The sequence below is a fragment of the Bufo bufo genome, chromosome 2 (assembly GCF_905171765.1).
Source record: "Bufo bufo chromosome 2, aBufBuf1.1, whole genome shotgun sequence".
Taxonomy (NCBI): domain Eukaryota; kingdom Metazoa; phylum Chordata; class Amphibia; order Anura; family Bufonidae; genus Bufo; species Bufo bufo.
The window spans coordinates 25,255,499-25,274,411 of record NC_053390.1 but is presented as its reverse complement, the minus strand read 5'-3'; the positions used below and the strand labels follow the sequence as shown (position 1 = coordinate 25,274,411).

Below are 18,913 nucleotides of genomic sequence, written 5' to 3'. Positions count from 1 at the left end.
TATTTCCTACCAGGTTGCTGCAAGTCCTACCACCCAGGCAACAGCAGAAGTCTCCGGCGCCGAGAATAGAGGAGCTGCACGGCCGCAATCCAGCAGAGTCAGAGCGGGATGCCGAGGCTCCGCCCCCTTGAGCGCGTCATTGCGGCGCGAAATAAGCGCGCGCGTAGTTTAAAATACACCCCTTCGCCCAACACGGCGCAGCGGAGGTTAATAGAGTGAGGAGCGGTCCGGCGGGAGCTGCGGAGAGCGCAGCGGCCATGGTCTAAATAAACATGATAAGCGCCATGAGAGGGGCGCCGATAACTGCAGGCAGGTAGGGAAACATATGGCCGTTTGCAGCTAGTGAAAAGTGGAATCCCCAGCCCTTCCCAGAAGGCCCCCCCCAAAAGGAAAAATGCCCCCAGCAGGATCCTTCTCTAGCTCACCCAGGCGGCCTCAGAAGCGCCACAGACAGATGACATGAAGAGAGGGGGAGGGAGAGGAGGGAGAGGTGAAAGCAGGCAATACTTATCTGCTCAGTATGCTCCCTCGATGTCCGGACCAGCAGGGATTCACCTCTTCAGATGTCTGACTCCAACCTAGGAGAACAGTGCTCTGGTGGAGGGTAGGCAGCAGGTGTCCCAGCAGCTGGTGGGATGCCAGAGCTGACAGGTCGAGCTAGCCACAGGTTGCCTGTTAATTTCTAGGTTCCTGGCTATTTGTTGGACTACTGAATACTCACCTGATTCCGTTTTCTGACGATCCTTTGCCTGCTCCTCCTGTACTGCGCATCCGTCGTGGTATTGTGACCTCGGCTCCCACCTGACTACTCTCTTAGGACTCCTCTTGTACTTCTCTACTGTCCTGGTATTTGACCCCGGCTTCTCCTGACCATTCTTTGCTTAACCCTTTGTACTGCGTAGCTCTCTTGGTTCTGACCCGGTCCGTTCATGTTCCGTATTTTGTCTTGTCTGTCTTCCCTGCACGTATCCTAAGTTAGGGACTGTCGTCCAGTTGTCCCCTGTCATCAGGACTTGTGAGGCAAGTAGGCAGGGCCAGGGGTGAGGGTGGAGCGCAGTGGTCACTATCCTTCCCCCTGTGTGTGTGCAGACGTGACCGTTACACAAAACAACTAATTTTTTGGTCACCTTGCTCCTTAAAGTGTAGTATTGAATGATCAAAAAATCATATGTACCCAAAAATGGAACCAACTTTTCCTGCAAAAAACAATCGGCAGAAAAAAATAATTGTCATTCATAAAATGGAGACAAAATTCAAAAATTTACATTTAAGTTTACATTTAAATTGCAAGTTTACATTTAAATTACACATTTAAGGGAGGTGACAGGCACCCAAATTTTGACAGGCGCAAGATTTACCCGTCACTCATAGCCAGCAGGAGGAGGTGAATGCTGGCCTGGCCCTGTCAATCAATATTTGGAGGAATGAGGTGGGAGAACGGAGCCTCTAGGCGCAGGAGCAATGCACCCCCCCCTGCTCCTAGAGGCTAATTTGTATACTATAAAAGTAGGAATTATAAAGTAACAGAGCATAATTAAAAACAAGAATAGACAAGTTAGGTTCAGCTGACATTAGCACATCGCTAATGTCAGCCAGTTTATTATTGATAATTCTAGTGACAGAAACCTTTTAATTCTCTGAAGGTTGTCATACTGCTAATGAGGTCTGGGATCGATATTTAGCTACTGCATCTGTCTAAAGTCATAATTTCCTTGTCATTAAATTATTAACTATATAAGGGGGACATGACTACTTTCAGACCTCTCTCTACATAACTAGGGACAGATTTAAAATATAACAATGCAGGTTCAATTAGAATTACTAAAAGTAGAAGCACATTCAGGCTTAAGTTCTAGTAAGGAATATCTTCCTCTATCTGCTGTTCCATTTGCATTATTTGTGAATTTCCTCCTGCTATACTGTTTTTTAGCATACTATCGTCTATAGCTTTTTAAAGACAAATTGCATCTACTTATCTTCTCCCAGCCGAACCTGCCTCAGATTTCTCTACTAACATGCCAATGATTCACAGAGAACAACCAAAGTCTCCTCTGTAAACTAAGACAAGCAATTTAATCAAATTAGGTGTAAATTCATTCTCTGGATAGATACTATGAATGAGGATTTGTGCACTTGCCCCCTAATCTTTTCCAGAATTTATTATTACTAATTATACTAAAAGAACTGATTGTTCTGCTTTTGATACTAATGCAATTAATGTGCAACTGCAAGAATGAAAGAGTTAGATACTCACACTTGATAATGGGATTCCCAAAAATGTGGCTGCTCTCCAGCATTTGCTTGTTGAATGACATCCAATCATCCCCCCTTATCAGCCAAACCAACTCGACTCAATTCACCATCTGTCACAGGCACTCCTGTGACAGGGGCCAGGAGATCAGAGAGACTGGCAACATGTGGGTTAATCTGAATGGTTACTTGTGGATCATTTGTGTCTGTGTTGTTTTGGAAATGGAGGACGCAGAGTCTATAACAACCAAGGAAATAAAGGCATTGTTTAAAGAAGTTGGAGAGCAGCCAGTGAAAGTGGAGCAGGAGACTTGATAAAGGGGTCCGTAGTACCCTGAAACGCGTTGTCTCCCAATAACCCTTATCTATATATTCAACACCTGGTTCTGACCTTGCGCCTTGTGTCCACATGCTTAGTTGACTTTCACGGTCCAGTGGAGCTCCAGTATTATTGTTTTGGAAATGACCACACCTCTGGCAGGTGTTGATGGTTTTATTGTGTAAAACGTAAATAAATAAGAAAAAGTATACATATTAGGCTACTTTCACACTTGCGTTTGGGGTTCCGCTTGTGAGATCCGTTTGAGGGCTCTCACAAGCTGCCCCGAACTGATTCGTTCATCCCCAATGCATTAGAATGGATAAGGATCCGTTCAGAATGGATCAGTTTGGCTCCGTTCCGCCTCATTCCGCTCTGGAGCTGACACCAAAACGCAGCTTGCAGCGTTTTGGTGTCCGCCTGGTCGTGCGAGCCAAGCGGATCCGTCCTGACTTACAAATGCAAGTCAATGGGGACGGATCCGTTTGACATTGACACAATATGGTGCAATTGCAAATGGATCCGTCCCCCATTGACTTTCAATGTAAAGTCAGGAGTCCCTATTAATATACCATCGGATCAGAGGTTTTCTCCAATCCGATGTATATTTTAACTTGAAGCGTCCCTTCACCATGGAAGGCCTTTATGGTTAGAATATACCATCGGATTTGAGTTAGATCGTGAAAACTCAGATCCGACAGTATATTCTAACACAGAGGCGTTCCCTGGTGATGGGGACGCTTCAAGTTAGAATATACTAAGAACTGTGTACATAACTGCTGCCTGGCAGTACCCGATCTCTACAGGGGGCTGTGATCCGCACAATTAACCCCTCAGGTGCCGCACCTGAGGGGTTAATTGTGCGTAACATAGCCCCTGTAAGAGATCAGGTGCTGCCAGGCAGCAGGGCCAGACCCCCCTCCCTCCCAGTTTTAAATTCATTGGTGGCCAGTGCGGCCCCCCCCTCCCTCCCCAGTATTAAATTCATTGGTGGCCAGTGCGGCCCCCCCTCCCTCCCCTCTATTAAATTCATTGGTGGCCAGTGCGGCCCCCCTCCCTCGCCAGTATTAAATTCATTGGTGGCCAGTGCGCCCTCCCTCCCAGTATTAAATTCATGGTGGCCAGTGCAGCCTCCCTCTCCCCTCTCTAATTAAAATCCCCTCCCAATCATTGGTGGTAGCTTCCTGGCTGCCATGGTAACCGATCAAAGCCCAGCGATTAAACTGGACTCCGATTGGAACTCTCCGCTGCCACCAATGATTGGGGGGGGGGGGGTGATTTTAATTAGGGGGGGGGGGGAGAGGGGAGGCCGCACTGGCCACCAATGAATTTAATACTGGGGAGTGAGGGATGGGGGGGGCCGCACTGGCCACCAATGAATATAATACTGGGGAGGGAGGGGGGCCGCACTGGCCACCAATGAATTTAATACTGGGGAGTGAGGGAGGGGGGCCGCACTGGCCACCAATGAATTTAATACTGGGGAGGGAGGGGGGGCCGCACTGGCCACCAATGAATTTAATACTGGGGAGGGAGGGGGGCCGCACTGGCCACCAATTAATTTATTACTGGGGAGGGGAGGGGGGGGCAGCACTGGCCACCAATAAATTTAAAACTAGGGAGGGGGGTCTGGCCCCTGCTGCCTGGCAGCACCTGATCTCTTTACAGGGGGCTATGATACGCACAATTAACCCGTGCGGCACCTGAGGGTTAATTGTGCGGATCACAGCCCCCTGTAAGAGATCGGGTGCTGCCAGGCACCACGTTGCAGTTATGTACACAGTTCTTAGTATATTCTAACTTGAAGCGTCCCCATCACCATGGGAACGCCTCTGTGTTAGAATATACTGTCGGATCTGAGTTTCACAATGTGAAAACTCAGATCTGAAAAAGCTGTTATGCAGACGGAATCCGTTCTGAACGGATTGCAAGCGTTTGCATTATAGGTGCGGATCCGTCTGTGCAGATACCAGACGGATCCGCACCGAACGCAAGTGTGAAAGTAGCCTTAGGTATTGCCATGTCTGTAACAACCTGCTCTATGAAAATTTCACGTGACCTGTAAATTTCATGTGAGGTAACGCTGTAAAAAAATAAATACATAAAAACTGTGCGAAAAAACAACAAATTTTTTGGTCACCTTGCTCTTAAAGTGTAGTATTGAATGATCAAAAAAATCATATGTACCCAAAAATGGAACCAATAAAAACGTCAACTATTTCTGCAAAAAAAAATTACAAATTGTCATTCATAAAATGGAGACAAAAAAATCATAATTTTTTTTCAAAAATGCTTTATTATGTAAGACTGAAACAAACAAAGAAAGTAGACATATTTGGATATTGTCGCATCCTGCTCTATAAAAATAGCACATGATCTACCCTGTCAGATGAACATTGTAAAAAAACAAAAAATAAAAACTATGCAAAAACAGACATTTTTTGGTTACCTTGCCTCACAAAAAAATGTAATATAGAGCGATCAAAAATCATATGTACCCCAAAATAATACCAATAAAACTCACCTTATCCCGTAGTTTCCAAATGGGGTCACTTTTGGGAGTTTCTACTCTAGGGTGCAACCGGGGGGGGCTTCAGATGGGAACATGGTGTCTAAAAACCAGTCCAGCAAAATCTGCCTTCAAAAACCATATGGTGCTCCTTTTCTTTTACACCCTGCCGTGTGACCTATAGCAGTGTTCGACCAAAATGCGGGGTGTTTCTGTAAACTGAAGAATCAGTGTAATAGATATTGAGTTTTGTTTGCCGTTAACCCTTGATGTGTTCGGAAAAAAATGGATTCAAATGGAAAATTTGCCAAAAAAGTGAAATTTGGAAATTTCATCTCCATTTTCCTTTAATTCTTGTGGAATACATAAAGGGTTAACAAAGTTTGTAAAATCAGTTTTAAGTAACTTGAGGGGTGTAGTTTCTTTACTATGTAAGCCCCACAAAGTGACTTCAGACCTGAACTGGTCCTTAAAAAGTGGGTTTTGCAATTTTCAAAAAAAATTAAGAATTGCTTCTAAAATTCCATGCCTTCTAACGTCCTAAATAATAAAATGACATCTTCAAAATGATGGCAACATAAAGTAGACATATGGGGAATGTTAATTAATAAATATTTTATGAGGTATTATTTTCTGTTTTAAAGGCAGAGAAATAAAAATTTAGAAAATTGCGCATTTTTCAAAGTTTTGGGTAAATTTGGGATTTTTTCATAAATAAAGTGAAATATATTGACTTACATTTATGAAGTACAATGTGTCATGAGAAAACAATCTCTGAATGGCTTGGATAAGTAAAAGCGTTCCAAAGCTATTACCACATAAAGTGACACTTGTCAGATTTGCAAATTAGGCCTGGTCAGGAAGGGGGCAAATGGCCCGGATGTGAAGTGGTTAACAAAAGTCTGTGAAACGGAACCAAAGTTGGAACTCAAAAAGGTTCGCTCATCTCTACCCCAATGTTAATCAGACCTCAGTTCAGACTCCCAATGTTAATCAGACCTCAGATCAGACCCCCAAAGTTAATCAGACCTCAGATCAGACCCCCAATGTTAATCAGACCTCAGATCAGACCCCCAAAGTTAATCAGACCTCAGATCAGACCCCAATGTTAATCAGACCTCAGATCAGAGCCCCATTGTTAATCAGACCTCAGATCAGAGCCCCAAAGTTAATAAGACCTCAGATCAGACCCCCAAGTTAATCAGACCTCAGATCAGACCCCCAATGTTAATCAGACCTCAGATCAGAGCCCCAAAGTTAATCAGACCTCAGATCAGAGCCCCAATGTTAATTTATTTGTCAGCTCAGACCCCATTGTTAATTAGACCACTCAGATCAGCTGGTAATGTTTCAGCTGAAAAACAAGGCAGATTCTGCAGATTGCATGTCTTTCCCATATGCCCTTGCTTATGTAAATGAGTTTACATTGACAAAACAGTATAGAAAGGTTATGGAATATAAACATTAGGACATTAGAAAACTGAAAATTTTTATTGCAGCCCTCCTAAGCAGTGAGAGAAGAGTTAGCTGGCATCCAAAAAAATAATAATTAAAATTTTGGGGCTGTGTCTGGAGGCGCAGGGAAAAGGAAAGCCCAAATATCGCGAGATCTCAGACATAACAAGATTTGGGCTTTCCTTCTCCCTGTAATGGCTGATGACATCAAGTTCCACAGCAAGAGATCCCAGGAGTCCTGAGCAGCACTCAGGGACTCACTGGGGTGGCCGTAAGATCTATATTTGGGCAACTTATCTGTGGGGCCTTATCAGTCCCGGAGACGGGCCGCAATTGACCCGCGGGCCGGACTTTAGACATGCCTGCACTAGAGCGTGGTGGAAATACTACGTGTCTGGATCAAACAACACTGCTATTCCACGTGTGCCATCTATCCCAAGGACCATCGGCTATGATCACAGTATGGAGGTCAGCTCGTTATGTGTTCAGTCTAGCTTCTCTAATACTTAAGTGGAGGTCGGGTACCGGGGTATATTCTATCTGCTTCTGGTGGTTCCTTTTGGGATCTTTTATATATATTTCCCAAGCCTCTGTCATAGGCGCTCAGTAACCTATTTTTCGGACTATAAAACTGACCGGACTATTAGATGCACCTAGGATTTGGAGGAGGAAAGTAAGAATTTTTTTTTTTTCAACAGACCTCAGATAAGACCCCAAAATAAGACTCCCAAGCTCCATCAGACCTCAGATCAGACCCCCCAAGCTCCATCAGCTTAAGATCAGACACCCAGAAGCCTCAGATTGGACACCCCCCCACCAACCTTCATCAGCCTCAGATCAGACATAAAAAATAAAATAAACTTAGCTCGCCTGCTCCAGATGGCACTGCCACTCACTGAATTTCTTCTGTCCTGAACTGAGACCTGACGTCACACAGTGTCAGGTCATAGTAAGTGCCTAAGTGCACTACATGCTGACGCTGTATGCTGCATCGCTTAGCTGAGCGCTGACCCGGGAGGGTGAGTATAGCTGTGCTGCACTTCTCTCACCGCTCTCTGAGCCTTTCACATGCTGAAGACCGCTTCCATATTATAAGCGATCATTAGCATTCAGACTATAAGATCACTGCCACTTTTCCTTCACTTTTGGGGAAAAATATGCGTATTATAGTCTAAAAATACTGTTTATATTTTATTTGTATTCTTAACGACATTTTAACCCCTTTCAGGTCAGTATAATTACATGTGGGAAGTGCGTTGCATGTACCAACATGGACAGAGCAACCCACTTCCACAATGCAGCAGGGGATAAAGGGTTTAAGATTACACATACCATCACGTGTACGACCATTGGAGTTATTTACTGGGCCATTTGTCCCTGCAATCTCATTTACGTGGGATTGACGTCCCGGCAGTTAAGAAGAAGGGTTAGGGAACACGTGCTTGCCATTGAGGCAGCAAAAGAAGAGCAAGACATTACACAATTGAAGACCTTACCGAGACATTTTAGAGAGAAACATGATTCGGACGGTTCCCTGCTTAGGATTAGGGGTGTTGACCGTGTGCTCATCTCCCCAAGAGGAGGAGATTGGAGAAAAATATTAGCCAAAAAGAAACAAAATGGATATGTTTGCTTAATACAGTTACACCATTTGGGCTGAATGAGGGTAACAGTTTTGCGCCATTCCTCTAGAGGGCACAACAGCCGGACACATCCATCCTCTAACCTTCTCTTCTACCTTCCGCATTTCGGTTTTGGTGTTCCCCATGATAGTAGTGTTGATGTTGGTGCGTTCCATGTGCTCTCGGTTCAGATTAGTAGGCATCCTAGTGCCATCCCGCCTGGGTCTGGGTTCAACACCCAGGACTTATTGTTTTTACTGTCATTTTAATGGTGTTTCATATTTGTATTTTAACAGGTCTTGATCTATTTCGTGTTATATTCTGGATATACTCATGAGATTTTATATGTTGCAGATTGAGAGATGTGCGTCCGACTGCCTGTCACAATGTATGCTTCGTTTACTTTTCAAGACCTCTGGAATCAGAAGGACTTATTGGAGGCCCCTTGACGTGGTATCCGGATATGGATAATGGATATGTCACATATGGTGTCCCATATTTCGTGTATACGGTTTAATTTTGATGTCTATCTATCTTGGTATTTAATCGCAGCTATTCCACTGTGCGGAATTCCATTGCGAATATGGACACATATATTTGATGTTTTTTATATACAGTGGGATGCGAAAGTTTGGGCAACCTTGTTAATCGTCATGATTTTCCTGTATAAATCGTTGGTTGTTACGATAAAAAATGTCAGTTAAATATATCATATAGGAAACACACAGCGATATTTGAGAAGTGAAATGAAGTTTATTGGATTTACAGAAAGTGTGCTATAATTGTTTAAACAAAATTAGGCAGGTGCATAAATTTGGGCACCACAAAAAATTATTGAAATCAATATTTAGTAGATCCTCCTTTAGCAGAAATTACAGCCTCTAATCGCTTCCTGTAGGTTCCAATGAGAGTCTGGATTCTGGTTGAAGGTATTTTGGACCATTCCTCTTTACAAAACATCTTTAGTTCATTCAGGTTTGATGGCTTCCGAGCATGGACAGCTCTCTTTAAGTCACACCACAGATTTCCAATTATATTCAGGTCTGGGGACTGAGATGGCCATTCCAGAATGTTGTACTTGTTCCTCTGCATAAATGCCTTAGTGGATTTTGAGCAGTGTTAGGGTCGTTGTCTTGTTGAAAGATCCAGCCCCGGCGCAGCTTCAGCTTTGCCACTGATTCCTGGACATTGGTCTCCAGAATCTGCTGATACTGAGTGGAATCCATGCGTCCCTCAACTTTGACAAGATTCCCAGTCCCTGCACTGGCCACACAGCACCACAGCATGATGGAACCACCACCATATTTTACTGTAGGCAGCAGGTGTTTTTCTTGGAATGCTGTGTTCTTTTTCCTCCATGCATAACGCCCCTTGTTATGGCCAAATAACTCAATTTTAGTTTCATCAGTCCACAGCACCTTATTCCAAAATGAAGCTGGCTTGTCCAAATGTGCTTTAGCCCACCTCAAGCGGCACTTTTTGTGCTGTGGGCGGAGAAAAGGCTTCCTCTGCATCACTCTCGCATACAGCATCTCCTTGTGTAAAGTGCGCCGAATGGTTGAACGATGCACAGTGACTCCATCTGCAGCAAGATGATGTTGTAGGTCTTTGGTGCTGGTCTGTGGGTTGACTCTGACTGTTCTCACCATTCGTCGCTTCTGTCTATCCGAGATTTTCTTGGTCTGCCACTTCGAGCCTTAACTTGAACTGAGCCTGTGGTCTTCCATTTCCTCAATATGTTCCTAACTGTGGAAACAGACAGCTGAAATCTCTGAGACAGCTTTCTGTATCCTTCCCCTAAACCATGATGGTGAACAATCTTTGTCTTCAGGTCATTTGAGAGTTGTTTTGAGACCCCCATGTTGCTACTCTTCAGAGAAAATTAAAAGAGGAGGGAAACTTACAATTGACCCCCTTAAATACTCTTTCTCATAATTGGATTCACCTGTATATGTAGGTCAGGGGTCACTGAGCTTACCAAGCCAATTTGAGTTCCAATAATTAGTTCTAAAGGTTTTGGAATAAAAAAAATGACAACAGTGCCCACATTTATGCACCTGCCTAATTTTGTTTAAACAATTTATAGCACACTTTCTGTAAATCCAATAAACTTTATTTCACTTCTCAAATATCACTGTGTGTCTCTCCTATATGATATATTTAACTGACATTTTTTATCGTAACAACCAACGATTTATACAGGAAAATCATGACGATTAACAAGGTTGCCCAAACTTTCGCATCCCACTGTATACCTCTATTTGGATTATGCACTTTTTTTGTATTGATTGTAGGGCATTAATATAAGCTCTTCGGTTATTTATGTTTTTTTTTTTTTTAATAATAAGTTTATAATAATGAATATATATAATGATTATATTTTCTTTTCTTTTGTCACTTTGCACTGCATGCGCACTGAGCACCCACACTTTTGGCACGTCAGCACTTTATTTATGGGGATTCATTCCCATTGGTTTATAATAATCATATTTGTCATATCAACATATGTAGGTATGAATTTTACTTTACTGCGTTCACTTTAGGTAGGATTGCGAGCATTGCTAAGGAATACGAATGTGGATGGACATAGTGATAAATAGTACTTCAATTGGGTTGAATGTGTGTGTATGGGTGTGATTCCTGTGTGTGTGTGGTAATTGTGCATTTACAGGGACATATTGAACATTGAATATATGCATGGAGTCCGTGTGGACAGTATTATGGCAGGGGATATACAGGGTGGGCCATTTATATGGATACACCTTAATAAAATGGGAATGGTTGGTAATATTAACTTCCTGTTTGTGGCACATTAGTATATGTGAGGGGGGAAACTGTTCAAGATGGGTGGTGACCATGGCGGCCATTTTGAAGTCGGACATTTTGAATCCAACTTTTGTTTTTTCAATAGGAAGAGGGTCATGTGACACATCAAACTTATTGGGAATTTCACAAGAAAAACAATGGTGTGCTTGGTTTTAACGTAACTTTATTCTTTCATGAGTTATTTACAAGTTTCTGACCACTTATAAAATGTGTTCAATATGCTGCCCATTGTGTTGGATTGTCAATGCAACCCTCTTCTCCCATTTTTCACACACTGATAGCAACACCGCAGGAGAAATGCTAGCACAGGCTTCCAGTATCCGTAGTTTCAGGTGCTGCACATCTCGTATCATCTGAAGGCAATTGTCTATGCTGTGAAGATACGAGATGTGCAGCACCTGAAACTACGGATACTGGAAGCCTGTGCTAGCATTTCTCCTGCTGTGTTGCTATCAGTGTGTGAAGACTGGGAGAAGAGGGTTGCATTGACAATCCAACACAATGGGCAGCATATTGAACACATTTTATAAGTGGTCAGAAACTTGTAAATAACTCATGAAAGAATAAAGTTACGTTAAAACCAAGCACACCATTGTTTTTCTTGTGAAATTCCCAATAAGTTTGATATGTCACATGACCCTCTTCCTATTGAAAAAACAAAAGTTGGATTCAAAATGGCCGACTTCAAAATGGCCGCCATGGTCACCACCCATCTTGAAAAGTTTCCCCCCTCACATATACTAATGTGCCACAAACAGGAAGTTAATATCACCAACCATTCCCATTTTATTAAGGTGTATCCATATAAATGGCCCACCCTGTAGTTATTAATCACTGTAATTTTGAGGGAATCATTATCTATCATTGTAATCTTGAGCAATTTTTTACACTATTATTTTTATGTTTTTATGTATTTATTAACCAGGGTTATTTTGTGATAATATTTCGGATACACGATGGTTCGGGTGGGAGTTCTGATTTATCGGCCTCCCGATCAAAATATAACACTCCCCTGTGCCTTTATAAGTGCTTTTGTACTATGGAATTTGTATGTCATTATGAATGTACTTATTATAATTAATAATAATTTTTTATGCATTAATTAATTATGGACCCATTGATGAAGTATTGCAAAGATGTATCTATGTACTTATTTATTTATCTAACTATTAATTATTGACCTCCCATGTAAATAACATTGTGTACTTATTGGGGATTAGGTGTCAATGCCATCTGGTCTTCCCTCCCCCCGCCCCCTGACCTTGGGCCTGGTTACGGGCGTAACGTCTCAGAACGCATCATAACAATCCAACGGCAGAGTCAGCCCATAATATTTGATGCCATGGTAATAGTCACAACGCAGTGCTTGCTGCCATGGCAACATCCGACGCATCAGGACTCATTATCTTGGATCCTGATGACGCGATACGGCTTTAACCTATGGCGATGTAGCTCTCCTGCCGGCGATATGGGCGGAAGTGATGTCATCAATTGGCTCCCCCAGTTGGTAGTTGGGCGGACGTGACGCGACTAAGTGACATGGCTCTGCACCTATTGGTATGCAGCCTTTTCGCGGACAGTAAGGGCGGAAGTGATGCTACTGACTGGCTCTTTGTCTGGAGTTGGGGCGGACGTGACGTGACCAGGTTGAAGTGCACATGCATATTATATGGCGGAGATGACATCAGGGCTCCCACGTTCGGGCGGACGTGGGTGGGTGTGAAGCATATGATGACAGGGGATTGGTGCACTCTCTCAGCTGCGGCTGTATTTAAAGTGGAGTATGATGGCCGGATAGACACGCCCCTTTTGAAGAAGCTGAGCGAAGCGCGCGTCAGGGGTGCGCACACCAAGGTCGGTTCCCCTTTATATACACTGCTCAAAAAAATAAAGGGAACACTTAATCAACACAATGTAACTCCAAGTCAATCACACTTCTGTGAAATCAAACTGTCCACTTAGGAAGCAACACTGAGTGACAATCAATTTCACATGCTGTTGTGCAAATGGGATAGACAACAGGTGGAAATTATAGGCAATTAGCAAGACACCCCCAATAAAGGAGTGGTTCTGCAGGTGGTGACCACAGACCACTTCTCAGTTCCTATGCTTCCTGGCTGATGTTTTGGTCACTTTTGAATGCTGTCGGTGCTTTCACTCTAGTGGTAGCATGAGACGGAGTCTACAACCCACACAAGTGGCTCAGGTAGTGCAGCTTATCCAGGATGGCACATCAATGCGAGCTGTGGCAAGAAGGTTTGCTGTGTCTGTCAGCGTAGTGTCCAGAGCAAGGAGGCGCTACCAGGAGACAGGCCAGTACATCAGGAGACGTGGAGGAGGCCATAGGAGGGCAACAACCCAGCAGCAGGACCGCTGCCTCCGCCTTTGTGCAAGGAGGAACAGGAGGAGCACTGCCAGAGCCCTGCAAAATGACCTCCAGCAGGCCACAAATGTGCATGTATCTGCTCAAACGGTCAGAAACAGACTCCATGAGGGTGATATGAGGGCCCGACGTCCACAGGTGGGGGTTGTGCTTACAGCCCAACACCGTGCAGGAGGTTTGGCATTTGCCAGAGAACACCAAGATTGGCAAATTCGCCACTGGCGCCCTGTGCTCTTCACAGATGAAAGCAGATTCACACTGAGCACATGTGACAGACGTGACAGAGTCTGGAGACGCCGTGGAGAAGTTCTGCTGCCTGCAACATCCTCCAGCATGACCGGTTTGGCATTGGGTCAGTAATGGTGTGGGGTGGCATTTTTTGGAGGGCCGCACAGCCCTCCATGTGCTCGCCAGAGGTAGCCTGACTGCCATTAGGTACCGAGATGAGATCCTCAGACCCCTTGTGAGACCATATGCTGGTGCGGTTGGCCCTGGGTTCCTCCTAATGCAAGACAATGCTAGACCTCATGTGGCTGGAGTGGGTCAGCAGTTCCTGCAAGACGAAGGCATTGATGCTATGGACTGGCCCGCCCGTTCCCCAGACCTGAATCCAATTGAGCACATCTGGGACATCATGTCTCGCTCTATCCACCAACGTCACGTTGCACCACAGACTGTCCAGGAGTTGGCAGATGCTTTAGTCCAGGTCTGGGAGGAGATCCCTCAGGAGACCGTCCGCCACCTCATCAGGAGCATGCACAGGTGTTGTAGGGAGGTCATACAGGCACGTGGAGGCCACACACACTACTGAGCCTCATTTTGACTTGTTTTAAGGACATTACATCAAAGTTGGATCAGCCTGTAGTGTGTTTTTCCACTTTAATTTTGAGGGTGACTCCAAATCCAGACCTCCATGGGTTAAAAAATTTGATTTCCATATTCTTTTTTTGTGTGATTTTGTTGTCAGCACATTCAACTATGTAAAGAACAAAGTATTTCAGAAGAATATTTAATTAATTCAGATCTAGGATGTGTTATTTTTGTGTTCCCTTTATTTTTTTGAGCAGTGTATATGTGTTGTATATGCCGGTTGTTACTTTCTATGTGCTGGATGCATGTGACATCGTAGTATGTCTGGTGTTGTGGATAATTATCCACACGCTGCGTCCATTGATTCTTATGGTTCAGCTGGCTTGCAAGCACCTGCATTGTTATTTGAGTTCACTTTTCACGAGAGGTGCACTCGGGATATATTGATTGTTGTGATACCTTGGTGGGGCGCTGATCCGCAGTGCCGCCACATTACTGCTGTTATTTATTACTATTGTCTATTTGTTGTCCTTTATGTGACTAATTAATAAAACATTTTGCTATTTATGTACATGTGTGTTCTTTTTTATCGGTTCTATTCAGTATGATTACAGCAAGATCACATTTGTATAGTTTTTCTTGTGTATTAATAATGAAATAAAAATAACAATGAAAAAAAAGTTTTTTTTTCTTTTCATCTCCATTTTCTAACCTCTATACCTTTTTTGTAGTTATGTCTATGGAGCTGTGTGAGGGCTTATTTTCTGGCAGGGAAATCTGTACTTTTCACTGATACCATTTTGGGGTGTGTATAACTTTTTGAGGGGGGCAGGAGGAACCATATGATGTTTCTTTTTTAATTATTTTTTTTAAACTTTTTAAAAGTTCCTTTAGGGAAATTAAACATGCAATCCTTAGATCGCTTCTGTCATAGACTCCAATGTATTAGCTTTGGAGTCTATGAGAATTTCACTATGATCCTCTGGAAGGCCTTCATAGCAACATGGCTGCGGCAGCCTTGGATTTTTCCAGGAGGATCGAGGCTGCCGCACAAAGTATCCGGCTACCCCATTCGCTGCTACGGGGAGCCGTTGGAGGCCAAAAAGAGCATGGTCACAGGTTTTTTAGCTCTCAGATGCCGTGGTCTCATTTGACCATGGCATCTTAGGGGTTAAATGTCTGCGATCGGCGATAGATATAAGTCCCAGGTATCTGTTGTGTAGGTAAAGATCTGCTGACAGATGCCCTTTAACCCCCTGATGTATAAATGAGCATACCGTATACAAATAGCTGTCATGGAGGAGGATCATCAACATGAAGCATAGGTTAGAAGAGTCCTGGACATTGTCCCTGTAAATTAGACCATAGAAACCAACAAAAACACATTCCCCTCCAAACAGCAGGAATCAGAGGCACTGAAGGCGGTCGCAATGTGAACAGTGCTGGAGGTGACTCTAAGAGGAGCACTTCTTCCTGCTATCGAGATGCAATATGGAGCATCCGCCGCATGGATCTTACAACAGATAAAAGGCAACCATAGTCCCTGACTGTACAGGGGCAGGAGGAGCAGAGACGTCTACCTGGCAGTCAGTATAGTTACCACCCTAAGGCTAGATTCACGCTTTTTTTTTTCCAGATGTGTTTTTTAATGCGGTGTTGGTTGCTGTTAAATTGGTGAGAAGTTTTATTCCTGGTCATTATTCTATGGAATTCCTGACGTGGAATCTGCATCAAGAATAAACAGGACACGTGTTTTTTTTTAACGGTGCGGTTTTGGAAACCATATCTGGTAAAAAGAAGCACTGCATGGTTTAACATATGGGTTCCCCATGTTTTCATTTCTGCACACGTCTGGAGTGCTGCCGTCTATTTTGTGATTATTTGGATCCTCGGTCTGGAATTAGCACCCTGGCAGCCATCTTCAATCCTCACAGCCTGTGAGAGCGCTGCTTCAGTTTTTTGCTATTTCTGATGACATTTACTGGATATTTTCTGTGAGCCCCTGACAGCTCCATGAGAGGGACTGCCGCCCTGCTGGACAGGAACAGGAACCTCTGAGATCCTTCTCTGTAGGAAGATTCATTAGGACAGTTACGGGAGAGGGGTGCATGGCTGGCCACTCATGTCTCCCTTCTGCTCCCAGGCTCTAGCACTGAAAATACCCACCATCATCCTTAACCCCAACTGTGGTGGACAATAAGAAGCACCAGAAGCCTCCTAAAGCCATTACTGCCTCCCAAATCCCTACTTCACTGAATGCTCTGAAGCGGTCCTCGTCTCCTGTGCTCTTTACTTCACAGCTCCATGTTGGCAAGATGGCATCTGATTCAGATATCCCTCCTGGTGCTGAGACTCCCACAGGTTCCTTAGAGAGACAGACTGAGGAACCATTATCCCTCTCATCTCTTCCCACTGACATTTCCCCTCCAAGAGACCCTTTAGTTGCTCCTCAACAGCAGCTGCCTCTGGAAGACATGGACTCCTCACCGCTGCTGTCTTCAGCGCTCATACAGATCGTCCCTCCTTCACCATTAGAGCAGCAGCCCTATAGCTAGAGACAGGCTGGTCTCTGCAGCCCAGGACAAGGTGGGTGATCAGCACATCACTCCTGATGGTCCTCAAGTTCTGCCTCCTCCATCAGGAGACCTCCTTACACCGCTTTATTTCATAGCCTGCAGAAATATTGGTCATCTCCATCCCCCCATAATTCTAGGGATCCCTGGAGACCGGGATCATATATCTTGGGTACAACAATTGAAGATTCTTCCAACCAAATGGGATTTTCAGTCCCTTATATTAGAGGTCAGAGATCTGCAGATCTGAAATCTCTGAGGTCAGGGAGGATCTGCAAGCTACCACAGGCCGCACTGAACAACCAGAGGACGACCATATTCTTCTTTAGCAATCCAAATCCACAATAATTCAGACGCCCAAACTCAGGCCTTGTGTGAACTGAGAAGACCCCAGAGGACACAGATAACAGAGGCCATCGCTATAACTTAGGGCTCATGCACACGAACGTGCTGTGTTTTGCGGTCCGCAAATTGCCACCCGTGTGCATTCCACAATTTGCGGAATGCAACAGGAGGCCCATTAAAGAAATGCCTATTCTTGTCCGCAAAACGGACAAGAATAGTACATAACATAACCCATCATTTTTGCGGGGCCACGGAACGGAGCAACGGATGTGGACAGCACACGGAATGCTGTCCGCATCTTTTGCGGACCCATTGAAATGAATGGTTCTGTATATGGACCGTATACGGAGTGCAAAAAACGTTTGTGTGTATAAGCCCTTAGACGTTAGAGTTCTCCCTGAACCAACTGACTCTGGAAATGTCCACGATGCCCTTCAGGCTTCATTCAGTCAAATCCTCGATTTACCACCTGATCCACCAGTCAGAATAGTCCGAGCTCCAGGGCTGTGGCCCCTCAGGGAAGAACCTCTCAACCTGAAGATATTGCAGAAGAAAGTATCAGAAGCAAATCACCTTCCTTATGCAGGATTAAAGGGCATCTGTCAGCAGTTCTGTCCCTATGATCCCGGCTGACCTGTTACATGTGCTCTTGGCAGCTGGAGGCATCTGTGTTGGTCCCATGTCCATATGTGCAGCATTACTGAGAAGAATGAGGTTTCAATACATGCAAATGAGCCTCTAGGAGCAACGGGGGCGTTGTCATTACACCTAGAGGCTCTGTTTTCTCTGTTGCCCTCTGCACTTTGACAGAACCAGGCAGTAAAATGTGCCCCTGCCTGGTCCTGACCTCTCCTAAAGCCTTACACTGGGCCGTGCGCTTCAGTATCCAGCACAGGAGCAGAACAGGAAAGACTGGACTCGTCAGCCGTTCTCTTCTCTACTGTGACTGTACTGCTGAAAGACCTGTGATGATGTCACCGTCATGTGATCAGTGCAGGGGCGGAGCTAGCCAGGAGAGTCACTGATCACATGACGGTGACGTCACCCCAGGTCCTTTACCACCTCCTCTCCCCACTGCTTAGCCCCGCCCCCTACACTGATCACATGACAGTGACATCACCGCAGGTCCTTCAGCTCTGGCAGTGCAGCAGATACTGGGCAGGTCCTGGTCGGTAGTCAGGGCTCTTGTTCTCTCTGGTATCAGCCATTCCTCCAGCCTGCAGGTAAGATGAGCTGTGAGGAGACAGTGTGGTGGAGAGCTCAGACATGTCACCTCTGGAGATTCTCCTCCATTACACACAAGGAATCCTTCTCCGCTCCTCAGCTTAGTATGATGGAGGGAGGAGTAGTGGGGATAGTGGGGGTTGTCATCATTCACTGCTGGATGAGAGAATCTGCTCCATGTGAATGAGGTTTTCACTGCCAGGAGCTTAGATACACACTGCACTGCCAGGAGCTTAGATACACCCGGAGCTCATTCCTTTTTTCCTTTCTTTTTGGAGACGTCATGAAGAAAACCAGCAATACGAGCCTTCTCCTGAAAGAGTCACCAAGGATGGACAGGAAGGAGATCAGCAGAAGAATATTAGACCTCACCTTGGAGATCATCTCCCTGCTGAGCGGAGAGGTAAACTTTTCTAGATTTCTCTCCTCTTTATTGTATTCTGTAACAAGTCAGACATCGGGAAGGAGAATCCATCATAGGAAGTGATAGGAAGAGTCCAGGGTCCTGGAGAACGGCCTCCAGACCTTCCAAGTGACGGAGAACCTGAAGATCAGCCCCCAGTATGGTGAGTGATGTGTCATGTGACCAGTGACCAA

General features: G+C 44.7%; 1 protein-coding gene and 1 long non-coding RNA gene across 2 annotated transcripts in view; one reads left to right on the top strand and one right to left on the bottom strand.

Moving 5' to 3' along the window:
• The window catches only part of LOC120991124 (zinc finger protein 585A-like), a 2,129,672-nt gene that overhangs the window by 80,869 nt on the left and 2,029,890 nt on the right, over nt 1–18,913 (top strand). The gene's annotated exons all lie outside the window — the stretch shown is intronic.
• Nucleotides 17,072–17,602, bottom strand: LOC120991219. Its single transcript, XR_005776574.1, has 2 exons — nt 17,477–17,602; nt 17,072–17,179 (listed from the first exon to the last, which is right to left on the bottom strand). It is a non-coding gene; the product is annotated as an uncharacterized LOC120991219 (long non-coding RNA).